Genomic DNA, 24318 nt, shown 5'->3' with positions numbered 1-24318 from the left:
TAGTATGTAGTTATTTTTAGGACCTGAGTGAAAAAAAATAAAAATATCTAATCCTTAATATTTGTCATTCACAAATCGATTGCCAAAAAGAAAGATAAAGAGAGAGCGAGAAGAGGAATAGAACCAAAAAAGACAGAAAGGGAAAAAAAACCTAATTTTACAAGGGCAGCAGAATTAATGTCCCACTGCCCCAGCCACCCCCACTTGGAACCTTGGAGCCCTCTGACTTTTTACTTCCCGAGATCAGGCTTCCATCACTGCACAGCAGAATTAGTCTGCCGCCTCCCAGTGACAACCCCCAATGTGATCTCACTTTCTCAAGTCCATTCAATGGACGACATCAGACTAATTTTGATCATTATTTCTGAAGAAGCATAGTGTCTGTTAAAAGTCCTACCTCTGTTATCTACTAGATGTAAGAGCTTAGTCACGTTTGATAAGCTCCCTATGTATCTACAACTAGAATATGACAATAAAAACAAGGACTACTCCCCACAGTGATGATGATCTAATAATGGTGATGACCCCTCAAGATTTTTCTGAGGGTTCATTTACATCACTCATGGAAAGTGCTGGTAATGATCTTCATCATTACCATCTTTACCCTGTTAGCTCCCTGCCCACAAACTATTTTTTTTATTTCATTTGGTAGTAAATCAAGGCCATATACAATGAAAATTGCCATTACTTACCAAGACTTTTCTGAGCCTCTAGTTAAGCTGATCTTCTTATGATCCCCTGAGCATACCTTATACCCTCATGTTTTAATCATACTATTTACTTCAACTTCAAGGATATTCCTTTTAAATATTACATTCCAATTGCTATACATTATTCAAAAGCACAGGGAAAGTCCATACTATAATATTAAACTTCCCACAAATATATTAGCCCTAAATGCTGTCTGTCCTCTGAGTCATAAATCTTTTAAGTCTAAATTGTACATTTGATTAAATTATTTTACCTCACTCATTAATTGATTCCAATGACTGTTTCTTCTTTCCACAGTTATATGTGGGTCATTCATTTAGACTTGTTCTTGGCACACCTGTTTGTTGCCAGTGCCATAATTCTTTCATTGCCAAAGAAAGATGGTCCTAGCTATGAAAGATATCCACCAACTCCTTGCTGGTTTTAAATCAGTAGTCCAAACCATGAGCTCATAGCCAATACGCAGGTACTCAATCTTCCCGATAATGGAATTCAGCATATATGCTACACTGGGGCCTTCTGTTTTTTTAGTATTCCCATGCAATAGTATTCAAACAAGGTAATCTACATGAAAATCAATAGGAAACAAAAAAGAAGACTACAGAGGCAGAGATAAAAAAACGGACGGAGTTTTCAACAACATCAAGAATAGCACTTACATGAGAGCATTCAATTAATAAAATTTAAAACAATAATAGTGTAAACTGAAATGAATAATCATGGTAAAAATATTAGAGCAGAAATTAACAAAACAAAAAATAAAGAAATGGTTGAGAAGATGAAAAAATAAAATATATCAATATATGTGAAAAATTGCTATGACTTAGCATTGATTCAAAATATAATATATTTTAGTAAAATGGGAAGAGTGAGGAATTCATTAACATGTCAAAGGCCATCTCCTAAAAATATACTGATTGATGAAACATTATATGTGCTCTTCTTAAAGATCGGAATAAGACAAGAATGCCCCCTATTAATACTTATATTCAAGAGCACAATAAAATAAATGAACAAACAATAAAATTATGCAGCAAACAATAAAATGATGCAATAAATTAGCATCATTTAGAAGTAATGTTAAAGTCCTTACAAAAAAAACATGAAAATTGATAGAAGTAATCTATAAAATCCATAATAGAATGCAGCAAGTTTATCTGACACAGATCAATACATAAAAATCAAGAGAGTTGATATAAATCAGTAAACACTATTTAAGAATCATTTTATAAAGAGTCCTAGCCTCAAAAGCAAAATGCAAACAAGTATAACAAAACCAAACATTATAGGGTGAAATTAAAAGTTGCTCAGCATTTTCATGGAGAAAATTAAATAACTTAATTAAAGATGCAAGCGCCAAAACATGAAAAATTGTATTTCTTAGAAAGCTAGAAAAAGCTGTTATTATAAAAATGTCAAGTAATTCATAATTAATAATATAAAATCTTCAAAAGTTTTTTCTACAAACAGTCTTCATCTTAAAGTTGATATGAATTGACAAATAGTTAACAATTACAATTTTAAAACAGCAAGACAGGGAGAATCACCACACCCAATATCAAACCCCCAAACGCCACAGTGGTTAGACCTTGGCCAGGGCCACACGTGTCAACCAGGCACTGGACGTGGGGCTGCAGGTGCACAGGAGCTGACATTGGTGATGGCTGATGGGGCTAGTGGGACAGAAGAGTGGGACCAGGACAGGCAGTTCAATAATGAACACTGAGAAGATTGATTACCTGAACAAAAATGAAGTTACATTTTACACCACAACATCAAGGATCAACAAAAACATCCAAATAGATCAAAGGATATAATATAGAACTAAAAACTTCAAAAATATAAGGAAAACCCGTCAAAACAAAAGCATATCTTTAAGCATTGGGGTAAAAAAAGCATGAGGCATAAAAGAAAATGAACAAAGACAATGAATGAGTTAAAGATATTTCATCACAAATTAAAAGTTAAATTATAGTCTATTAGCAACTAAAGATTTGTATCCAGAATGTACAAAGAAAGCTCTCATTTATCAATAATTAAATAAATAAGCAAACAATTGTTGAAAAAGACCCCACAGGAAAATGTGCAAGGGATTCACACACACGCAAAAAAAAATTTTTTTTAAATCTAAATAGCAACAAATATACAAAAAAATACTTCATCTCACTAATAAACAGGGAAATGCAAATTTAAAGAGTAAGACAGCATTTCACAGCCATAAGCCTGGCAAAAAATGTGAGAATTTAATAACACCAATATAGATAAGAATGTGAGGAAACAAGATCTTTCAAACATTCTAGTGGGGGTGTATATATAGCTATAAATTCTTTGGGGAGAGAAACTATACACTAAGGTAAATTTAAAGATTGAGTTATTCATGAAATGAACATATAATCCTTGAGTGTGTGCTGTGTGAGACTCTGTTATAGGGAATGAAAATGATGCAAAGAACAAATCAAACTTTCGTGGAGTTTACTTTCTGGCAGAAGAAGCAGTTAATAAAACAAAGAATGTGGTTCATATAATCGTGCCAAGTACTGATTATTGCTATGAAGAAAAACAGAGCAGGGTAAGGAAATAGAAGCGTGCTGGTGGAGATGGGCTCTTGTTGTTATTACGGTCATCAGAAAAGACTTCTCTAACAAACGACATTTAAGTGAAGACATGAATTAAAAGAAGTATGTCTTGTTGATGATTGGAGAAGAGCATTCCCGGCAGAGAGCAAACAGATGAAGTTATGTCTGCTTAGTGGTTATCTTTGGAAAACAGGGAGATGCATAAAAATTTTAAAATTATAACATTTGTTCAATTGGAGTCTTCATAATAACAAAAAGGATAATATTTATTAAATTTGGATCTTGAGTATATGCATGTCAGTATTTGCTATCTGTTTGAAAAATTTCTTGAGATTTTTGTTTAAATAAAGAGGTCTTAGGGAAAATTGCTCACCTAAAACACCTTATAATTGATCTCATTAAATAGTCTCCCATACTTTATATAAACTTTGTTTTCCTCTTACCTTAATCTCAGGGGTGGAAATTTCCTTATTTCCTTATTCAAAGAGCTTTCTATTGATCTTCTAGGAATATTTTGGTGCTATCATTTTTAAAAATTTTTAAATGAATGTATGTATTGGGTTGGCTATAAAGGTAATTTAGGTTTTTTTCCATATGATGGCTCTATTAGTGCTTAGCTGTCTTCAGCTTCATTTAAAACAATTTTGTTAGATTTTATTGTGACAGCTGTCATAGCAGTGTGCATTTAAACATCAAAATTGGCGATTTTGGGCGCAGCCATTTTGATATTGAACATAGAAGAAGATACATAACATTTTTGGTGTATTATGTATTATTATTTCAAGAAAGGTAAAAACACAACAGAAATGCAAAGAATATTGTGCAGTGTATGGAGAAGGTACTATGACTGATCAAACATGTCAAAAGTGACTTGCAAAGTTTCTTGGTACTGTTGACATATTGGCCAAATAATTCTTTGCTGTGGGGCTGTCTTAAGCATTGGAAGATGTTTAGCAGCACCCCTGGCCTCTACCCACTAGAAGCCCATGTGGGAGATGGCCCACATACTCAAAATATCCAAATCAATAAAGTTATTGGTGAAAATAAAAAATGTGTCTTTTATTTTATGGAAAAGACTAACTGGGCTTTTTGGCCAACTCAAAACAATAAAGAAAAAAATGAAATAAGTTGAATTAGCCAGAAATTTGGAGTAACTTTTTTAACAATTAAGAATGTCTGAATAATTTTCTTTTAAAAATCAAACTATTAATATGCATATTATTTCAATTAAAATTTTGAGGTATTAGCAAAGCAATGGTTTAAGTATAAATGATAAATGCAAACAAGTGGTATACTTAACACTTATTGCAAAAGACTTATTCCTTGTCTGTGACAGTTTAACTCCCACCATGAAATTTATCTTATTCAGAAAAATACAACATGATTTCATGTGAGTGAACAAGATATATCAAACATGTTGCATAAATAAGACTTTTAAAAATCACATTTAATATTATGCTAACTAATGTCAAAGTAAATACTTAAAATCAGGCCCTGGCTGCTGTAGCTCAGTGGATGGAGCTCGGGCCTGCAAACCAGACAATTGCGGTTCGATTCCCAGTTAGGGCACATGCCGGGGTTGCAGGCTGGTTCCCTGCAGGCAAGTTCCCAGCAGGGGATCCACGAAAGGCAACCATACATTGATGTTTCTCTCCCTCTCTCCTTCCCTTCCCCTCTAAAGATAAATAAATAAATAAAAATAAAATCTTTTTAAAAAATTAAATACTTAAAATCATTATTAATGAGGTTTTGATATGTTTTGAACAAAAAATACTTTCACAGTCTGTCTATTATAAAAGATGACATAACATTTCTTAAAGAGGCATTGCTGGATTTAGTTGAATGCTAGCAATTTAAGAAAATACAATTCCCCTCGTTGGTGTGGCTCAGTGGATTGAGTACTGGACTAGAAAGCAAAGGGTCACCAGTTCAATTCCCAGTCAGGGCAAATGCCTGGGTTTTGGGCCAGGTCCTGAGTAGGGGGCACTCAAGAGGCAACCACACAGTAATGTTCCTCTCCCCCTCTTCCTCCCTCCCTTCCCCTCTGTCTAAAAATAAATAAATAAGATCTTTAAAAAAAAGAAGATATAATTTACCATGCAAACAATAATTATGTTAATGTAATAAAACTTTAGCATCAATTGAATATTTTTTCTGAAAAATAGAATATAACACTGACCTCTAATAAATTAAACTGTGCATTTTCTACATAATATAAACATTTACTTTTTTACTTTACAATTAAAATGTCAAGTATTCAAATATTTGAAAGTTATCTACAAAGTAATTTACAAGCACAAAATTTAATTTTGTGGTTAAATTCATTCTTCTTTCCAATTTTCCTTTCCTACATTTTATTTTTATTATAGATTGATGTATATAATTTTGAATGTGTACAAAATAAATACTGCATATATTGAAAAAAAAGAAGAAATTGAATGGGCATGTGACTCTTACAAGAACGGTGTTTTCGTAAACGCAGCTCTTCTTCCCAATCCTCCTCCCAGATTCTGGCCTGTATTATCTTCTGAGTGATCAGGGGAAGAGTCGTGTGTCTGGTCCCCCTGCACGTCCCACTGTCCATGCATTTGTGCAGCCTCTTCATGCCTGAAATTCCCCTACTGCTCCAAATAAATCTTAACACTAATATGGCTTCAGTTTTTAGTTGACTCTCATGTCAGGTTTTTCTAAGAAATATTTCCTAATTCAAGTCAGAATTAAAATTGCCAATGCAGTTCTCCTACAGCACTTGTTTTCATACCGACTTCGACCTAGAGCACAATCTTAGTTTGAAAATTTACATATAACGAATACCTTCTATACCATTAACAGTTAGGAGAGGGACCATGTCTTGTAAAACCCAGCCTTTTCCTGTATAACTATATTGTGGGGGCGACTACTTTCGTGAGGTCCCCCCGGTGCCACGGACACACGTGAGTGAATAAAACGGCTGAGACATGCTGAGATCTGTTTGGAGATGGAGGAGTGGGCTGTGGCCAGTTTCTCTGGGGAGAAAGAGGCCAGCAGTGGCCAGTTTCTCAGGGGAGACAAAGGCCCTGAGCGCCCTCTTCCATAGCCTTTTATTGGGTTGTAATACACAGGAATACAGGGCGGCAAGGATCAAACAGTAGATAACATTACAAAGAGGTCTGAGGTTCTCAGTCTGAGTCAGTGTCTGTCAGGAAGAGAGTTGCAGAAACTTTGGGAGACATACTCATTTCCTCTTGGACTCTTTATCATATGAATGAAAGCACTCTTAGCAGAGCAGATTTCACAGGTTAATCAGCAAGTCTTTGTGATGCCAGATTTTTCCCCAGGGCATGCTCTGACAAGGCAAGGAGCTGTACCTCTCCCCATCAGGTATTCAGGCTTAAGGGGATTAGAGCTAGGAAGTGCTTCTCCCAGAGAACGTGGGGACTCAGGCTTTGACAAAAAGCCCGGGGGCGAGAGTCCATTGCTCTTTGTTGCAGCCCCCTGAGTCCTTCCATGAAGGCCTCCCAGGTGATCCAGTCTGGCTTAGGTTGCCCCCGCCCCCCACTGTGAGGGGTCTTACCCATCATTGACTTCTGACCAAGCTCTGGGGGCAGGGAGAGGAACTGAGGCAGCCTACCAGAGACAGGCTTTGTCTCCTGTGGCTGGCATTCCAAAGGTCATCTCTCGCCCTTAGCCACAAGGGGTAGAGATACAATTCCTAAAATCAGGCAGAGCGGTCTACAACACTATATACTCAATACATAACTATTAAACTAGATAACAAGTTTTAAATGTATTAATATATAGAATATTAACCACAATGATAGTAAAAAAGAAAACAGTGAATAAGTATAACAGCAACAATAACTGGGACAAAGACTAACTCTCGGTAAGCACTTCTCTTGTCTTCTAGAGACAGACCCACGTAGGGATGTCAGAAAGAACATGCCAATTTTATTATTCATCTACATTGACTCCTCTCTTATGATACCCAAAGTCATTATTCCCTTTTACAGATTTTTCCCTAATGTTTCCAATATTTCTTGATACTTTCCCTTAAATAATCTATCCATGTAACCACTGAATTATGGTCTTCTCCACATTTATTTTAACATCGTAAGTACATGCCTCCAAACCTCAGATATCCGGTGCAGACCCCTTGCTGACTGCAGCCCCAGGCTGGAGCGCTGCAGAGCGCAGCCGCCCTGAGAGTGGTGCCTGGAGGAGGATGCCCCGTGGGAGGAACAGGCCCTCTGTGCAATCTTTACATTACGGGGGGAATATGGTTTGCAAGTTATGGAGAACTGACTTTACAGTGATGGGAGAATGTCTCTACATATTGATGTTAAAAGAATTTTTTTGAGCCTTGGCCAGCGTGTCTCAGTTGGTTGAGCACCGTCCCACAAAGCCAGAGGTTGCGGGTTAGATTCCCAGTTTGGGTGCGGGCCTGCCTGAGGGCCAGTTTCCCAGGTGGGGGTGTGCAGCAGGCAACCAATGGATGTTTCTCTCCCTCTCTTTCTCTCTACCTTCGCCTCTCTTTAAAATAAATGAATAAAACCTTCTTAAAAATAAAGAATGTTTGTAAACTATTACATGTCATCAACAGAACAATGAGAAAGTACAGTCATCTCAGCAAAATAAAGTATCATTTACAAGATTGATAACCAATCCAAAGGAAGCTGAAGTCTTGAGGTAATATTTCTAGATCTCCTAATAGCTAACAAAAGGTAAACAATCACTATTACCTGAGTTGCTAGTAAAGAATATTTTAACAATGTTATCTTTTAAAAAGTAAAAAGAAATCAACCCAGCAAGAGTACAAGGACAGAAGGCATGGCCTTTGGTCCTGCAGATCTGAGCAACAGGTCACACATGCGTAATACTGGGGGTAAAATGTAACACAGGAAAAATCATCTATTGAACACAATTTGCAATAACTATGCAATGAACAAAAAAGTTATAGGTAAAAGTGTCAGAGGGACATTAGAGGAAATCCACAGATAGGATAAAAAGCCCTAAAAAGTAACATTAAATATGTTTTCCTGGAAAAATGCTCAGCCAAACACTTAACACTTTTCAAATATAGGAAAGGTTCAAATAAAGCCTGTGTAGTTGGCTGATTTTTAACTCCACTGAGAGTTAAACAGCAACGCGCACACACACACACACACACACACACACACACACGACTAAAACAGAGACCTGAAAGGAAGTATTTCTTAGCCCTGAAAGACTTACTATTTGGCATTAATCATCACTGGAACATGTACATTGACCTTCAAAAGGTAGTTTGAATAAACTACATTTTCTTTTTGTTATACAAGTTAAAATATTAACCCTCCAGAAAGTAGAATATTCTCTAGTAAGACCTACCATCATCAAACAGATGTGTATAGACATTTGACCAGCCTCTCTCCAAACTGGCACTTTTTTTGATTTATTCATTTACTCATCCATCTAACCCAGCCTGCCACTAATGTACTTGCTACTCCAAAATCCTGCTCAACCATAGCTCATTGTTATTCTTTTTTAGGAAGAAGACAGTAGCCTAATAATTACCAACTACACACACACACACACACACACACACACACACACACACACGCATCTACACAAGAAACAGAAGAAGCCTAGAGTAATGTCTTAAAGTTCTGTATGATTATATATAGTAAAGGCAAACAAATACAAGCCTAAAGTTCGATAATCTCAAATTACACTGGACAGAATCTTTTTTATTTTAGAGTTCATGAGGCTAACCAATGTTTAAATATTTCATTATACTCTACCATTATTTAGATTTGAAAGAGCTGATATTTTTAGAAAGGAGTAACAATTGCAATTGAAAAAGAAAAAAATATTTTTTAAAAACTGTGTTTTGACCTGACCTTTGGGAAATAATAAAATAATTGGGTGCTAAAATAAGGATACAATTTTTTATTTAAAATACACATGTTTAAAGAACAAAGTTATTTTATTTTAAAAAAGGATTGCAGCTTTTCAAAACTTTGCTCAGGCATGTATAGAGTCAAATGACTTTTTTTCTAGATGACTTTAAAATGAAGTAAATTTGGTGCACAGTTCTATTCACAGGGTATTTCATGTAAACATCAACACTTTGTTGTTCTAACTCATTTTATTGTGGGGGGTATAAATGCATTTTGAGAGACAGGTATTAAAAGATGCCTTCATGGAAAATTAAGAATTCAAGTCAAGAAGACTCAAGACTTAGAGGTCAGTGCTCCGGACATTTAGCTGTAATTTCCATGTGAACAAAGTCACTAAACATGACAATAAATAACCATGTCCTTTATATGGGCTCACGATTGCCTTTTTTCTGCAAAACCCCGTGCACACTAGCTGGCTACCCATCCAGACAAAATGTTGCTGGGCCTTCTCTCACAGCAGAGGCTTTATTTAGCAGTTGTACCGAATATCTCATACGTTCTGGCACCACTGACAAGGACAAAAGCATAGCACATTTTTTCCATTAAGCATCCATATGAGAAACTCTTCAAGGATGGGCTCACACAAGAGGTTGATGAGCTTATTTACACAGATGAACCATCACGGAATTCAAGTCCAATATTAAATTAAGTCACAGTTCCAAACTCCACTGGGCTATAAAACTGAATTTGCCATCCAACTAGATCCATAATAAATAAAATGATTATCAGTAAACACCAGCATAACTAATCTTTCAATTGTTACAATTAATGCACAACAAAAATGGATCATTTGAAATCTCCACACTGTTTTGTCACTCGGGGATAGGAAGAAAAGCAAAGAAGAAAAACATCTTAGGATGTTTGACACTTTGTAATCTTCATTGTTGAATTCATTCATACATGATATGACCGATTTTCTGGGAGCTCAGAAAATTATTTTACTGTCCCAATATTTGAAGGATGAGGGAAATAATTGCTTGAGGAAGGCTTTCTCTGTCTCCCTTTCTCTTATTCTGACTTCAGGGAGACTTGACAAAGATAATGAAATGCCCAGATTAAAGTTTCATTAAACCTCCTTCAGATGTTCTCAATAAAACAAATTAACCTCTTCAGGTACTTTATTGAGAAGTGGATTCTTTCTTTCTGTGTCTCTTCTTTAGAAATGCAGAAGTTACAACTTCATTTTGGATGCTTGTGGGTGGCAGAATGTCATAGGGAGCAGGTTCGAATCGAGGACTTGATAACACCTGCACACCAGTCGATAAGCTAAGTGTTCACCACCATCCCCTCTTGTAAACCAGAAGGGCAACTTTCACCTCCAATTTTTTATTTTGTTTTCAGTGTGGCAAAGCACTGATGTATTCTGTACCTAAAGAATTTCAAAACACCCTTTGCAATAGCATAGATGGACCTGGAGAACATTATGCTAAGGGAAATAAGCCAGTCAGAGAAAGACAAATACCATGTGATTTCACTCATATGTGGAATCTGATGAATAAACTGAACTAACAAGCAAAACAGAGACAGACCCATAGGTGAAGAGCAGGCTGACAGCTCTGATGTGGGGTTAGCAGGTGGAGGGGTCCAGCAAAAAGGAAAAAGGGCTCATGGACATGGGTTCCAGTGTAGTGATTGCAAGGGAGAAGGAGGTATAAGGGGGTTAAATGGTGATGGAAAAATACAATATTTTTTAAATATTAAATAAAAGAACGTACCATTCAGGCGGTAACTAAAGCAGCAAGCCATTTATCATGAAGCAATCTCATCTGATGCGGTGGATCAGAAGCACATGGAGCCAGTCCGTTTTCATAGGCAGAGAAGCAAATGGAATCTTGCCAGAGTTTATCCAGCAAGCACACAGAATAAATTCATTGCTTAAATTTTTATTAATGCCATTAAGGCAAATCAATAAAATCAGAAATTTTGATATCTGAATAAGGAGGAAGAAAATCATTTTGGCAGTTCATACTTTGGAAAACACCATCTTTGTAGGATTAAATTTTCCCAGGCACATACATAAAAATGTACAATGCCTTTTCTCCTAGTAATCTAAAAAGAGCCTTTTAACACCTTCTAAGCAAATATCTACACCATAGGTCCTGTTACTACCTTTCCAAACCTTAGCTTCTTCTACATGGTATCAAATTTCTACCTCTAGCTTTCCTCTATTCTTTTTATAATCAATCAAAAAAACAAACAACAAGAAAAATAAAAACCATTGATTGGTGCCACTACTAGAAACCTAGGAGAAATAAACCACCCTAATACTGGTGATGTTGCCTTCATTTTAGAAACAATTAAAGGTCAACTTGCGTTTCTTATGGTTTAACATAGAGGAAATGCAAAAGGGAGACAGAAAATGACTCCTCTATCTTTATATCTGGGAGAAAAGTAAGAGGACTCTACTTCGCCCAAATTCAACCAGTAACATCATAGCTTCAGGTGGCCACAAGGTCACTAATGATACATTAACACGAACCGATCCAAAGTATTTGGTGCCAAGCTATGAAAATGTTTTCTCAAGCAGAAGTGGAAAATAGTAAGAGATTTAGCTCTTAGAGTATACAACAGTGTAATTATGGTTCTGACACAGGCATCAAGGCATGCTAAAAGGCAGATGTGTTCTTTTCCTGATCTCTATCTCAGAGGTGAGGGGTATGTGCAGAGCGTTCCTGACTTCTCCCCAGGTTTGTCTAAGGAATCATGGGATGCCAGGATGAGAAAGGACCACTTAATGCTTAAGGAAAGCAATTCAGAGCAAGCCAAAAAAGTTTTATTCTGTATTGCTTTCCAGAAAAAAGTTCAGATAGTTCAATCTAACGAACTAAAAAGGTTATGTAAGCATTTAATAAAGCATTACTTTGCTTAATATTTAGTAAAAAGCCGTATTTACTTCTCTTTTTCGTGCTAGAGGTTTAAAATAGAAAGCCAAAAATGTCTCCGAGTCACAGCTAGTAGGAATCTGAAACAGCTAGAAATTAAATTTGTATAACTGGCCCTGGCTGGTGTAGCTCAGTGGATTGAGCATGGGCCTGGGAACCAGACAATCATGGTTCGATTCCCAGTCAGGGCACATGCCTGGGTTGCAGGCTGGTTCCCTGCAGGCCAGTTCCCAGCAGGGGACACATGAAAGGCAACTATACATTGATGTTTCTCTCCCTCTCTCCTTCCCTTCCCCTCTAAATATAAATAAATAAAATCTTTAAAAAAAAAATTTGTGTAACTGCCTTAAAGGGTTTGGAGGGTGAAAGTAATCACTCTTAAAAATCATTCAAACTACACGTATTTACTTTGTGCTCACCATCTATAAGATTCTAAACTAGGTAATAACTAGGGTAACGCTAAAGCTTTGATTCAGCAAAACAGAGGAGGAGTAACTACACAAATACATACAAGTAACTACAAAACATAACAGCCCTATTAGAAAAAAAAATGAGTGTCTCTTCATGTTTTTGAGTAGTGTGCTATCTAAATAGGACTTATCTAAAAAAAGAAGATAAAAAAGATGAACAGTGAAAGGACAGCAAACTCGCAGTTATTAACAACCACATCTAAAACAAAAGCAAACTAAGAGGACAGCTAGATCAGGAGCAGAAACACAGAAATGGAGATCTCATGGAGGGTTAGCAACAGGGGAGTGGGAGGAGGAGAAGGGGGGAAAAGGTACAGAAAATAAGTAGCATAGATGGTAGGCAGAAAATAGATAGGGGGAGGGCAAGAATAGTATGGGAAATATAGAATCAAAAGAACTTGAGACACATGGTCATAAACTAAAGGGGGGAATGGTGGGGTGGGGAGGTGCAGGGTGGAGGGTGGAGGGGAATGAAGGGGGGAATAGAAAAACTATAATGGCATAATCAATAAAATAAAAATTTAAAAAAAAAGAAATGAAAGGGTTGCCAGTCTGGGGCAGTTGGCTAAGAGCACAGATCAAATGGTCAGTGTGTGAATCTCACTCCAACATTTACTAACACTGTAGTAGTGGATCAGTTATTTCCTAAGTCTCCTCATCATAAAATGAGGATGGGAAGGGAAATCTGTACCATAGGGTTGTTATAATGATATAATGACAATATATATAAACAACTTACATAAAAGTGACTGATATATAGTGTTATATAAGACTTAATTGAGGTTATTTCAGATATAAATACATTTAAATATGCTAACTTTCCCCTAACACTGCCAACATTGTCATATCAAACTGAAAAAAAATTCTTACACATTAGGATTTAAAACTCTTGTTTTTACTCTTAGCAACTTGACTACTGAAACAGTTTAAACTGCTTCAATTTATTCACAAAGTTCCTGCTGGGACGGATGCCCTTCCAGAAGGAAAATGATGTGGCGATAAATGTTTGCACATTCCGTCTTAAAATGGTGGGGCTAGCACCATTTGGGGAATATATAAGCAAAACATGGGCATACTCTGCTTGATCATTGCTTTGCTTTGCTTTATAGTATTAGCCAGAGGGCTACATCACAAAAATTCTCTACTTTAGACCAGATATTTTTATGGCACTGACATAATTGCATCATAATGTAAACTTATGGCTGTAAGGTGGTGCACCACTGAATTGCACTAGCTGGTTTGATTCTGGATTTGCACCACTCTGCAGAAGCCTGTCTGCACTTCTCAGTCACCTAGACCTGCATAGGGCCACTCCAGCCCATGCACATCTCTACTTACGGTCTCTGAACATGCAGACAGTCTTGGTCTAAAATTTTTCTGCAGATCCTTAGGCTGTTGGCTCAAATGTAGAAGAGGGGAAGCCAGGAAAAGCTAAGAGGGTAATGTAAGAATTAATCAGAGACAAGAAAATAAAAATATCTGATCAAGGTAGACTCTTCAGGAATCATAAAATAATGATACTGGTTTTCGTTAGGCAATGAATTGTATCTAAAAGTCATTTTAAAATAGAGATGAAATACATGGTCAGATGAAAGAAAAAATATTTAAATAAATATATACCCTTCTCTTCTGTGAAAGTCAACACTAACTTGACTATGTGATCGGGCAACGAGAGAACACAATTTGGAGATTAGTAGGTTTGGTTGAAACCGTGGTTCTGCCCTGGCTGCTGTGGCTCAGTTGGTTGGGTGTCATCTTGTAAACCAAAGCATTGTGGTTTCGATTCCAGTCAGGGCACATGCCTAGGTCATGAGTCCAGTCCCTGGTGGGGGTGTATCAGAGGCAACTGATGTTTCTCTCTTACACTGATGTTTCTCTCCTTTTCTTTCTCCCTCCCTTCACCTCTCTCTATAAGTCAAAAAGTATGTCCTCAGGTGAGGTTTTAAAAAAAGAAATTTTGGTTCTTTTACTTATGAGCTATATGAGCTAGATACACAAAAAATATATAACTACTCTAGGCTTCAGCTTGATGCAGTATTAAATGGAATGATGTATGGTAAAACTGTGGTAACATAGTGAGCACTCAATAAATAATAACTATTAATATAAAAATTATAATGTTCATTTTTAAACTATTATCATTCTTTTATCTTGTTCAAGCTTTTACATATTATTAAAAGAGAATAAAGATGATACCATATTATGATGTCATGATGCATAATATTCATAATTTTAAGATAAAAAAATCTGAAATCAGTAAATGAATGGATCAAAAACTATGGTACATTTACACAATGGAATTCTATGCAGCAGAAAGAAGGAAGGAGCTTCTACCCTTCATGACAGCCTGGATGGAACTGGAGAGCATTATGCTGAGTGAATTGAGTGAGGCGGTGAAGGACAAATACCATATGATCTCACCTGTAAGTGGAACCTAATCAACAAAACAAATAAGCAAAATATAACCAGAGACATTGAAATTTAGAACAAATGGACAGTAACCAGAAGAGAGATGAGAAGAGATAATGGGAGAGAAAAGGTGAAGGGATTTCAGGAACTATAAAGGACACATGGACAAAACCAAGGGGGTGTGGAATTGGGGGGGGGATGTGGGGAGGGGTGGGGTTGGGGGGAGAGGTAGAGGAAAAAGGCAGAAAACTGTACTTGAACAATAAAAATTTTTTAATGGAAAAAATAAAAACTTACCCTTTGTACATTTCAACAAAAAAGGAAAATCTGAAATCAAACTCTGATTTCCGTTTCTAAGAATGATGCTATTTCTTAAGGCAAAAAGAAACTTTAATCCCTGTAGCTAAGAAATAATAACTTGATGAAGAAACAAAGGGTGGGAAAAATAAGTGAAGCTAAGTCTTGAGTCTGCGTATTGCCCATGTGTTAGACCTTTTCACTCCTACACTGCCTTTAACCTCTTTCACACTTGCTGTCTCTTTACCTCCTCATGCTGCTCTCTGCAGAGTTCCTTCAGTTGCATCTTTCTATTCATAATTCTCTCTTCAGCTCTTTCTACTGTGATAAACCAGCTACTATATATACTATATTTTTAAATGCCACTACCACCTTTTCATTTCTAGAAATCCTCATTAGTTATTTTTAAAATCTGCTTTCATTTTGTTTGTTTTCAAGCCTCTTTTTATCTTCTCAAATTTATTAATATACTATTGTATACTCTATGTCTAACACATCCAATATTTTAAGCACATACATGACAGCTCTTAATTGTTTCAGCTACCTCACAACCACAGAACCTGGTTTCCTGGTGTGCTTCATTATTTTTGACAGTGAGATGCGCCCTTTTTTCTTGGGATTTATCTGTGAAAATCTTTTGAGATGTGATATGAAGGTTTGTATCTCTAGAAAAGATTTGTTTTAGTGACTGTCTGGCATCTGAGAGTATCTCTAGTCCAGGATTTTAATTTAAAGCTAAATTTAAATTAAAATTGTGGCTTAATATCTATAGTGTACTGAGGTTGTTTTTTTGTTTGTTTGTCATGAGCTAATGTTGTGCATGGCTACAGAGTTTCAGGGGAAATCTTCTTTCCCTCTGCATTGCTGTCCAAGTTTGAAATAGACAATTTCTTTGTAGTCTTCTGAGTAAGGAGATGGGTTTATTTCTTGTTTATCTGTGTGCTGAAGGTGTAGTTTTTTAAGGTCTTGGCTTTATGGGAGTCCTCCCAATAAACTTCTCACCTTCGGCTTTGTCTTCCTTTCCTATCTCTGTGAAACCTTGAAAATTATGCTCAAATTCTCCTAGTTGGAAAAATACCCTCAAGATAAAAGCTAGTTTCAGGGTTTTTTTTTTAATCTCTCTGTTTTTTAAAGGTAAAATCACAGTCAGGCCCTCTAATACTGATATAAAGACAACCAGAAATAATCGGAAAGACATTCTATTTTTAAAAAGCAAAAGAACCAAAAACTTGATTAAATGCTACCAGGAAATACACAATAGCATTAATGATAAAGTGTGCATAAAACATAAACTCTAGATAATTTTCTCAGTATATCATCAAATGACCCTTAGCCTTCCCTGAAGGAATCTGTGAAAATATCTATAAACATATGTCTGAAGAAATATTAATTATTTTAAGGAAAATAACATATTTACCTTTTAAAAAAGCTATATGGGCCAAACAAGTTTTTCTTATTTGTTTGACTAGAATTGTATTTACCCTGCATAATAATATAATTTGGCCTGTTCGAAATAGAAACTCTGATTGAGACTTATAAGTATCATTGATTAATAGAGGTAAATTTTTAATACTTGGTAGATACAATTTTTTAGTACTAAAAATAGATAATCTTTGGGTTCACGTGAAAGGAGACTAGTAATTAAAAGAGTCGATAATGGCCCTGGCTGGTATAGCTCAGTGGATTGAGTACAGGCCTGCGAACCAAAGAATTGTGGTTCAATTCCCAGTCAGGGCACATGCCTGGGTTGCAGGCCACTTCCCAGCAGGGGATGCACAAGAGGCAACCATACATTGATATTTCTCTCCATCTCTCCTTCCCTTCCCTCCTAAAGATAAATAAATAAAATCTTTTTAAAAAGGGTCTATCATGATAAAACAGAAGATATCTCTTTCGAACTTATGTGTCAATTAGTAACCATGTAGGACTTCTGATGACTTTTATATTATATCAATATACTATATGTGGTTGATCGAAAGTTGGCAGTGGTTATGCCGGGTAAAGGATGAATCCACTAGATGCTAAATACAACCCATTTGCCACTATTCCTCAGGAAAATTCTTCAGTTCAAACTCTTCCAACCTAGTCTATTGTTATAAGTACATAAACTGTTTATTTATATTGCAAATACATTTATTCTTGACTTTCTCCAAACCTCCTTTTTGTACAAAGGTAGTTTATTTTGTTCTCTTTTTCTTCCTACGCCTCTCATTTGTCAAAATGTCAACCCTTAATGCCAATTGCCTTGATTTTTTATCCTTCTAAATCTTAATTTATTCCTGAACGTACTTGTCCTTTTTATAACCACTGTAGAATCCCATTTTTCCAGAAAATCTATTCAAAACACTGCAATCCCCCTATGTACAAAGGGAGAACTATACATTGGTTGATTCCCAATTCTTTTTAGATTTTATCTTCAATTGCTTTTCTCTATTCTATCCTGTATAAAACAATTTTGGACTCACAGGTCTCCTAACTGAATTGACCTTGTTCTTTTAACAACAGCCAAATTCCTTTCTGAGATGCATTCTAGCTGCCTCCTCGCTTAATGGAATTAAAGTTGCATATAGTTTCAGGGTGAACACGTTACAGCGATGAAACACTCTTTGTGTAATACCATTTATACTAATTGAAATGGTGGTTTTTATTTTTAATTATGGCTATTGATGAAATCTGGCATGAGCGAACCATTGCAAAAGTCATTAGAATTAAGCTTTTTGCATAAGCAAAACATGAAAGAACAACTGTGGCTGAGAAACTATTTCAGAAAGCTGCAGAAGCAGAACCTCACTACAACCAAGTTCTGCAAGCTAAAAATGAACAAAGCTCTAATATAAGTCTCGTAAGCTCCTTATATGGCATGATCACCATCCTGGCTTTCGCAGAAAAGAGCAGAAGAATGAACTCAAAATGAACACTGCACCTTCTTAAGCATTTCAGCCAAGTAAAAAGGACAGACAGAAACTGTGCAGCAGAGGAATTCAAAACCAGTATACTAACCATTAGTTATACTAATGGTTTGTTATACATAACAAAACACAAGAAGGGCCAAATAAGACAATAATCCTTTGGGGTTAATTTGTTCTTTACACTATTGAGTAACCTGCTATTTATTTCTATCACATGCAAAGTTTTTCCTTCAGTATGATCAAAAATATCTAAATCAGAGGTACAGCTAATGGAGAGAAGTACAAGTGACTAGAAAGAAAAAAGCAAGTTATTTTAAGTATTAAGATTTGAGGGGAAAAAAAGAAAGAAGAAGCCATTCAAATGGTGATGAATCAAAGATATATACAAAAGAAAACTTTATTCCATAAGCAAAATGCACAAATTAATAATTTGCCAGTAAGTGGTAACAGCATTTGTCACAGAAATGTCAATAAAATCATCGCCTCCCAGCATCTACACTTCCTTTAAAGGGGGGAAAAAAAAGCATTTCCTTTAAGTGATGTCTTAAAATCACCTCTGGCCTAAAATAATAGTAATTCAAGGACAAAAGCAAAGACAAGACTTGCTGGTAATAAAAAGAAAGAGTCACTAAAGTATATAGTATCCTGGACATTCTTTTGATGTTTTTTTCCCCCAAATATCAACAGATGATTCGGAGATGGATGGGAATTTTCTCTAAATTATCCCATTTTAACCAAGAAGCAAGTAGTCTGCTTCCTTTACAATTCACACTTTTATTTGTATAGTTGAGAGCAAAAACAAAATGCTACAAACATAAATATATGCATGCAAAATTAATTTGTAGTAAGTTATAAATTTTATATTGCACCCTGGCATCAAGATCCAGGAGAAACGCTTTTAGTACTCTTCCCATTCAGTTTGCTAATTTGAGAGCAGGTTTTATTTTTAAAGAACATCAAAGGATAAAGATCTTTTTAACCTTTTGTAGTTCATACTAAAATGTTTAATTGCCATTGATGTTAATAAGATCTTTCTGTCCATGAGCCTTTTTCTCTTTGCTTTTGGTGATTGCCAGAGGGAAGGAGCTGGGAGGAGGTGGGAGGTAAAGAGGGATAAATGGTGATGGACAGACACTTGACTTGGGGTGGTGAACACACAACACAACATACAGATGATGTATTATAGAATCACAAGCCCGAAACCTATATAATTTTATTAGCCAATGTCAGCCCAATAAATTCAATTAAAAAAAGTCCTTTCTCAGATGAACTGAACTTTCTACCTATAGTCTAAGGCCATTTATCTTACTCTGACCTTGATGTTGACGGAGAACTGGTGAGTAGCCTTCCTATAATGCGCAGTTACATATTAGAGCCAACTACTAAGTTATCCCTAGGTATTCGATTGTGCAGGAAGGGGGGGCATATGTAAGCTATTTAGCTTTTCTGCTCGGATTTATCTCCAATTGTTTTTAAATCAATCTCTCTCTCTCCCTTCCATCCCTCTGTTCTTTGCTTGATTTTTCTCAGTCTCTTAAGCTTGTTCATGTTTTCTGTATAAGATGATCATAACCAGTGATTATTATTTCCCAGATTTTACAACTCTTATTTTTGACTTGCATTCCAGTATATTACTTATTTTTACATACTGGGCTTTTCTTTTTTAATATTAAATAATATAAATTTATTAGGATTATTTTAAAAATATTTATTGATGTGCAGACATGCATATGATATGAAATCTTATCAACAGTTATGATTTTAAAAGTTTATAATGTTAAACACATTTAGGAATACAAGTTCCTGTGCGTGGCCACACTGAGAGTAATTTTTACTTGTTTTTCCTTCACTTCTATTGTTTACACTTTCACAGATGTCCCCATCCTACCCCTCACCTTGTCTGCCTCCACCCAGCCCTGGGGCCCCCTTCCCTCTGGACATCTCCACACTGTTGTCTGTGTCCATGGGTTATGCACATACAGGGTGGAGCAAAACTAGATTTACAGTTGTGAGTATGTGAAAAAGTTTGTTCTGTATTATTATTTATTCATTGTGTTTCCCATATGAAGAAACATGAGCCCACTTTTGCCCCACCCTGTGTGTGCCTTGGCTAATCCCTCCACCTTCTTCCATCCAGCCTCACCCTCCACCCTCCCCTCTAACAGCTGTCAGTCTGTCCCCCGGACCCAGAGGTGATTATCCGGAGTGAAACAAGCCAGTCAGAGAAAGACAAATACCATATGAGCCCACGTACTATTATATGTGGACTCTAATGAACAAAATAAAATGATGAACAAAATAGAGACAGAGCCATGGACACGTAAAGTTCTGCACTTTTCACTGAGGGAAAATCAATTCCTTCTGTATATGTCAAAAGACTGTAACCTGAATCACATTTCTTACTGAAATAGTAGCATAATAGGCAATTAGTAAAAAATAAGTATCCTGGTAGAGTGGAAAAAGCAGGAGTTAGAAACAGTGATATGTGACTCAGCTCTGACACCTGAGAGCCCCAGAACATCCTTCATCTACCTGGGTCTGTGTTTACTCTTCTGTATATTAGAGATAATATCTGTCTTACAGGGGTGGAAGATTCAATGAAATTATTAAGTGGATGTCCAGTGCAATATAGGCCTTCAAGAAACAATTGATACTATTATTCCTGCTACTTATATTATTGCTGTTATATACCTGACTGAAAGCCTGCTGTCCAACTGTTTTACAGAAATGCCCACAAGTGTTATAGTTAATCTATATAGCTACATATAATGATTCAGGTATGTACAGTAAAGTATGTACAAATGTGTCCAGGAGGACAAAATAGTAATCAATTACATTTATTTGAAAATATGACTGTAAAGGGAGAAAGGAAAGACTAAGAAGGGCTGTTTAAAAGAATACAAGCTGGGGAAAAAATTGCAGAACAGGGGGCTGATCCTGCCTGCGGCAGGAGAGTGCAGAAGCAGCGGGAGGGCTGGGCTGGCACTGCAGCAATCCCATGAGGTCCGGGGCCGAGGGGTCAGGCCGCCTGTGACGGAAACCATCAGGAAACAGAATGAGCAGGCCACACAATTCTTCCCCCTCTGGACTTCATATGGAATGACCTCTAAAACTCTTTAATCCTATTTCAAGTGCCAACTCTTTTTCCTAATGCTTATAAAACAGATGGGATCTTTCCTTCTGAAACACCATAAGGTTTTGCTTCTATTGCTTCTCTGACATTTACTTTAATTCAACTCAGCAAATACTTATTGAGTGGCTACTACATGTAGGCAGTAGAATGAGCCCTGGAAAACAGTAAAACACAGACCCAGGTCTCTCCCTTTATGAAGCTCACATTTAATGGGGGAGAGGAGGAAGCCAGATAACACAGTAGACATAATATTGAATAAACTGTATAATATGTTAGAAGGTGATCAGTTCAATGGCACAAAACAGTCAAGTAGATCAGACTAAGAAAATAGGTGAAGAAAAAGGAGAATGTCAGTTAACATTAAAATGAGTGACCTCTTTGAGGAGGTGACATTTAAATAAGAGCATCAATCAAGGAGAACAAGTTAGAGCCATGATGCTGTCTGGAGTAACATCATTCCCTACAGATGGAAAAGCCAATTCAAAGGCGCTAGTATGGTAGGGAGTTCAGTTGGTTTTCAGGAAAAGCAAGAGAGCTGGTAAGGCAGTAGTACTATGAGTGAAGGGCCAGTAATGACAGATGAAGCCACAAGGATAAGAGATAGAATAAACGTTAGCAGTCTATGTGGGGCTTGGAGAACATGGGATGAGTAGAGATCAGACGAGGACTCGTGAGTCATTGCAGGCAGCCTTTTATTCTCACTTTGGCAGGGAATCATTGTAGGGTTTCAGGCAAAGAGGTGGCACTATCTGACTTAGGTTTTAGAAAAGATCACTCTGAAGCTTGGTTAAAAATATACTTCATGGCCCTGGCTGGTGTAGCTCAGTGGATTGAGTGCGGGCCTGCGAACCAGAGTATTGCGGTTCGATTCCCAGTCAGAGCACATGCCTGGGTTGCAGGCCAGTTCCCAGCAGGGGACGCACAGGAGGCAACCATAAGTTGATATTTTTCTCCTTCTCTCCTTCCCTTCACCTCTAAAGATAAACAAATTTAAAAAATTTTAAAAAGATCCAAAATTCCAAAGCCCTACTATATTTATTCCTGGCTGGTATAGCTCAGTGGATTGAGTGCAGGTCTGCGAACCAGAGGATCACGGTTCAATTCCCAGTCAGGGCACATGACTGGGTTGCAAGCCAGTTCCCTGCAGGCCATTTCCCAGCAGGGGAAGCACTAGAGGCAACCATACATTGATGTTTCTTATATACTGCATGAAACAGGATTAAAATAAGAGACAACTTTTAGGAGACTATGTGGTTATTCAGACCATATGACAACAATAATGTTGGGGAGAAGAGGTCAGACTCTAGAAATACTCTGACAGCAGACACAAGATTTCCTGACCAAGAGAATAAAAGAGAGAGAGGATCAAAGGTGTCTTGAGAACTTATCATCCACTGAGATGGTTCATACCATAACTTGTCTTAAGATATATTTCTTTATTTTTGAAAAGTTTTATAGATAAGAGCCTACAATTTGGAGTTAGATCTGACTTCAAATCCTGACTTGTTCACTTGCTAGATGTGTGACCCTATGGAAACAACCTCTTCAGTCTCAGTTTCTTCATCAATAAATGGGTTAAAATGCCTACGTTCCTAATGTTCTGTTAAGGAGTAAATGGGATAATATATAATACCTGCAAGCGTTTCACCAAATGCCTTTTAGGTAGTGAGTGCTCATTAAACAATAGATGTGCTTTACCATTACTCTCAATATAATTACTGTTTTCACTCCATATTTTATATCTAGTAGTAGGTTTTATTCTTGATGGAAGGCACTATCTTACTTTTTTTTAGAGGAAGAAAACCTGTCCTGTATAGAGAGTTAGTGTATGCTCTCTCCATGAACTAATCATGACCTGGCTGACATGATGCCATGGATGGGGGACTGGGTGTCTGAAGGGACAACAATGCAAATGACTGACCAGCCCTTTCATGTTCACTTTGAAAGAAAATAAAATGATATATGTTTTCCTCTTTAGCCATACAAAGATTTTTAAACTTTAAGTCTGGAATATATTGGTAGAGTACTACAAGTTGAATTGCCATACCTCCTTTTTTTCATTCATGTTCAACATGACCCCTTGTGGATTATAGGAGACTGTTTTGCATGGTGTCGGCCCAGTCAGGACCCATGCCCACAGATAGATTCTCTCATGGGGAATGAGGCCTGCATTGTACCTAGACTGCTATGAGACTTGCTTTTGCTAAAACTCCCTCACCCAGAATTGAGGCAGAAAATATTTACTGCATACCTTTAAAGTAACTTCCTAAAATCCATGCTAAGCCTTCCAAGGATGAGTGTAACCAGTTCAACCATTTTTCCCTTTGGATTTGCAAATATCCCTCTTCTGTGATGTAATTAGCATCATCCTTTCCTTTGTTTTCTGTAAAAGGTAACCACCTAAAGCGAATCTGTGCATAGTAAATGAGGACCGGCATGTAATGTGCCCAGAAAAGCAATAAAGGCCTGTCAAGGCAAGGGCTGAGGTTTTTTTCTCCTCTTGAAAGAGAAGCCATGCTGTCCCTTCTCCTCCACAGGACTCTGTAGTCTGTGTGAATTTCTTGTAGCTCATTCACAATGTGGCAGACCCCGCAAGCTAGGGTCCGCATCACTGGATTTCTCTCCACTTCTCAATTCTAACCTTTTACTCTGTGTAATTTTATTTTGTCTCTAAAATATACCAACCTTGTTATAAGAATTGCTAAAAAGTGTTTGTGTTTTCAAAGTATCCTCTTTAAATTTATTTAAGTCACTTTTCAAATCTCTTCCTCGCTCCCAAGCTTTCTGCAGTCCTCTCCAACTGGGCAGTAAACTTAATGAGCATAACTTACTTTCACCATCCACGTCATTGGGTAATTGATTCATATTTCCCTTTGTGCTTTTAGAGAAAAGAAACTATGTCAATCCATCTTCCCAGTTCTCCTATCTATGAACAGTATTTTCCTATTTCCATTGTACGTTTAGGATAAAAGCATCCTCATTTTCAATCTGTTATTAAAATAGAAAATTTGTT

General features: G+C 36.7%; 1 protein-coding gene across 1 annotated transcript in view; it reads right to left on the bottom strand.

Moving 5' to 3' along the window:
• The window catches only part of TRHDE (thyrotropin releasing hormone degrading enzyme), a 386150-nt gene that overhangs the window by 118165 nt on the left and 243667 nt on the right, over window positions 1–24318 (bottom strand). The gene's annotated exons all lie outside the window — the stretch shown is intronic.

Source organism: Artibeus jamaicensis, unplaced genomic scaffold, assembly GCF_021234435.1.
Source record: "Artibeus jamaicensis isolate MK-2021 breed Jamaican fruit bat unplaced genomic scaffold, CSHL_Jam_final contig_233, whole genome shotgun sequence".
Lineage (NCBI taxonomy): Eukaryota > Metazoa > Chordata > Mammalia > Chiroptera > Phyllostomidae > Artibeus > Artibeus jamaicensis.
This window is presented reverse-complemented; position numbering and strand designations above follow the sequence as displayed.